General features: G+C 34.8%; 1 protein-coding gene across 4 annotated transcripts in view; it reads right to left on the reverse strand.

Annotated features, from left to right (window-relative positions):
- Positions 1-2,825: 2,825 nt before the first annotated feature.
- LOC102591998 (uncharacterized) overlaps positions 2,826-4,002 on the reverse strand; it is a 13,445-nt gene continuing 12,268 nt past the window's right edge. For all 4 annotated transcript variants that reach the window (XM_015304992.1, XM_006366613.2, XM_006366612.2 and 1 more), the window contains one exon: positions 2,826-3,117. The gene's annotated coding sequence lies outside the window, so the exon portion shown is untranslated. The remainder of the gene's footprint in view (positions 3,118-4,002) is intronic.

A 4,002-nucleotide genomic window follows, 5' to 3' on the forward strand; every position in this document is an offset into this window, starting at 1 on the left:
GATTCAGAGCTTTACTGAGTCTTTGGTAGATTCATTTTGGGTATTGTATCGTAGTTAAGAGTAAGGCGGGGTCTGTCCCGACCTAACCTAAGGTTTTCTATCTTTTAGAGGCTTTGTAGACTTATGTATATGCTTCAGTTGCGTCTTAACAAGTTGTGGCCTCAACGGCCAAGTCTTGTATATAAGTTTTGGGTCTACTTATGTTGGTTCGTATCGTTGCATCCTATGTGAACTTGTCACAAGATTGTCATAGTTATATGCATAGTAGGCACAGGTTACATGTTGGTTCTCTCGGTCCTTTATTGCATCGGGTGCCTGTCCGTCTTAATGGGATTTGAGGCATGACAACCTGCTCCTTTGTTTCCTACTCTTATTCTTCTTGATAGTTCATTCACTGATACAACCAGCTCCACTCCACTAACTCATCAGCCTTCTCTTACAGTTTCTGAGTCCAGTTCTCCCACTGTGTCTTCATCTATAAATGTATCCTCAGAACCATTATCTCATATTCAACCTAGGAGATCATCTAGGCATTCCAAACCACCAGTCTGGCTGGACTCTTATGTTACACTTACAGCCAGAAATGCTTGTTTGTATCCTCTTTCTCAATAAATATCCTACTCTAGACTATCTCCTTTATACAGAGCTTCCCTTGTTGCTTACTCTTCCATCACTGAACCCAATACTTACTTAGAAGCTTGTCAGGACACTCATTGGGTAGAGGCTCTGAGAGCTGAAATTACTGCACTAGAGGATAATGGCACCTGGTCTATTGTACCTCTTCCTGCTTCTATGATTCCTATTGGGTGTAAATGGGTTTTCAAGGTCAAATATCAAGCTTCTAGGGAGGTTGAGAGGTACAAGGCAAGGCTAGTAGCTAAGGGGTATAGTCAACAGGAAGGTCTTGACTACTCTGAGACCTTTTCTCCTATGGCAAAGATAGTTACAGTCAGATCTGTTGTGGCTTTAGCTGCTTCTTGTGGCTGGTTTATTTTCCAAATGGATGTGCACAATGCCTTTCTTCAAGGTGATCTTACTGAGAAGGTGTACATGCAGATTCCTGAGGGTTTTGCAAACCAGAAGGAAAAACACATGGTCTGCAAACTTATAAGTCCTTGTATGGACTAAAGCAAGCAGCAAGACAGTGGAATCTGAAACTTACCAAGGCACTGATTGATATGGGATTTGCACAATCTCACTATGATTACTCCTTATTTACACAGAACATAGGAACTGATCTTCTTGTTATTCTTGTGTATGTTGATGATCTCCTCATTACTGGAAGCAATTTAAAACTCATACAACAAACAAGAAAGAACCTGCAACATAAGTTCAAAATGAAGGATCTTGGAGAGTTGAAATACTTTATTGGGATTGAATTCTCTAGGACAGCAGGAGGGATACTTATGAATCAAAGGAAGTATGCACTTGGACTTGTATCTGAACTGGGATTAGCTGGATGTAAGCTTGCATCTACTCCCTTAGAGTTCAATCATAAGTTAACATCTACTGTATTTGATGAATGCACTGGCAGAAAGAATGATGCAGAAGATGTGGCTCTTGATGATTATGGAAAATACCAAAGACTAGTAGAAAGGCTTCTATACCTAACAATGACAAGGCCTGATATAGCCTTTGTTGTTCAGGTACTTAGCCAATATATGCAGCAGCACTTAGAGTGGTAAGGTATATAAAGGGAACAGCAGGCCTTGGTTTGTTTATGCCAAGTACTAAAGAGTCAACTTTGGTAGCCTATTGTGATTCAGACTGGGGAGCATGTGTTGAAACCAGGAGATCAGTGACTGAATACATAGTAAAACTGGGAAATGTTGTGGTTTCCTGGAAATCAAATAAGCAAAGCACAGTTTCAAGAAGCTCTGCTGAGGCAGAATTCAGAAGCATGGCCTCTACAGTAGCTGAGATAGTATGGCTGAAAGGTTTATTCAAGGAGCTAGGAGTAGAAGTCAAGTTATCTGTGAGATTATTCTGTGACAGCAAAGTTGCAATCCAAATAGCAGCTCATCCAATCTTCCATGAGAGAACAAAACATTTTGACATAGATTGTCACTTTGTTAGGGAGAAAATACTAGAAGGGCTAATTCAGACACAACACATTGGAACAAGAGAACAGCAAGCAGACCTTCTAACTAAAGGATTATGCAAGCCACAACATGATGCACTGGTCGACAAGCTTGGAATGAAAAACATATTTTTCAATTCTTAGCTTGAGGGGGAGTGTTGAAGACATAGTTAATTAACTATATTCTAGAATTGATTAGTTAGTTAGTTGTATAAAGTTAGTTAGAAAAGCATCTTTGTTAGTTAGGAATTACAGCTGTCAAGCTATGTCAACTCATACTTGTATATATACATGTAGTTAGCGTGTGATTCAAATAGATTGAATGAATAAGATTCTGGTTCATTCCCTCAAACTCTCTCTAAGCTTTCTCAACTCCCATTAATGGAGTTTCTCAACAAACCAAAGCTAAACAAAATTAATTAACATTGCATCAAACGGTTGACAAGATGTGATTTACACTCCTAGTGGTATATTGTGTTAACTGTTGAGTATATATATTAGATCAAAACATCTTCAATTACAAACTTCGATTGTAATTTCTTAATAATTCTCTTTTGATCTCATGACGTGTTAAAAACAACAGGAAAAAATATGATAACCAGGAAAAAATTTAAAATAATAATAATTATACATAAAAATAAAAAATAATTTTATATATATATATATGAGCTTCCAATATATATAATCTAGATGTTCAAAGCTTTAAGTATGAAGAAATCACGGGCTTTAGGTCCCAAACAAAGCATTTTCGTACAATAATATCTAATGTCAACATAATATTAAAATAAATTATCATAATGAACAAACCGTTACAGTAGAATTCATTCAAGGATTTGAAATATCAGATCTGATTTTTTTAAAAAAAGGAAATAACAAATATAGGAATAATGTAATTTCATAGAACATGAAAATGATCATGGTTATCAATAAAGTTGCTTAAAGTCCAACTTGTTCTTTTAAAGATTGATTTCAACATTGATCCCTTCTTTCGCTGTAAACTCCATTAGAAGATCTAACAATTTGTACACATTTCCTTTCTGTAAACAACAAACGAATATAAAGAGAATTAGTGATCAGTGTTATGAACTGAAGCTAAAAGTGATATTAATACTAAAGGATAAAAACAATAGAAATATAGACAGTTTTTTTTTTTATTTCTTCCAAAGTGTACCTAAGTCTCTTCAAAGTGTATAGATTGTTGTGTCAAATACCACAATTTTATAGGACATCATTGAGTAAAATCAAAAAGGTATCATAATCATGCCATTAATTTCTTAAGAGTGTGGGAAGATTAATGATGAGATAGTGGAGGTGTGGTATTAATACACATTATGATAAAAATTACACCTAAAACTGATCAGATACAGAAACGAAAAGTTTCTCTAATAGCTTTTTCGTAACTTTATAATTAATTATTTTTACAACTCTTCATTCTCCTACTTTATTTCAACAATAAGTGAATCAACTTAGCAATTTAGGCATACTTAATATTTAATTAATTAGATATTTTATAACATTTTGATTTAACATAGGGACAAAATGGTAATACAACTTTGCACTTAGAGGCTTCCCACTTGTTATATATATAAAGGCTTAAGTCATCAGCAGCCCCTTAAAGTTATTCACATAATTTACTTAGACACCTCAACTAAGACTAGTACCTATTGAACACTTTTACCAATTCAAAAATTGTCCTGTTAGGCATTTTTTGATAATCAGTCAAAATATATGAAGAGTGTGTGATACACTTGCGGTGACGTGGCAAAACGGCTAATTAAAAAATAACATGTGCCACTGGGCCCCGAAAATTATTAAAAAAAATAATTTTCTTTAAAAATATTTCAAACACTTTTTATATCTAATTTTTTTTAAAAGAAAAAGAAAAAAATGAAAATGTCAACCTATTCTACCCAACCCCACCC

Source organism: Solanum tuberosum, unplaced genomic scaffold, assembly GCF_000226075.1.
Source record: "Solanum tuberosum cultivar DM 1-3 516 R44 unplaced genomic scaffold, SolTub_3.0 scf00665, whole genome shotgun sequence".
Classification (NCBI taxonomy): domain Eukaryota; kingdom Viridiplantae; phylum Streptophyta; class Magnoliopsida; order Solanales; family Solanaceae; genus Solanum; species Solanum tuberosum.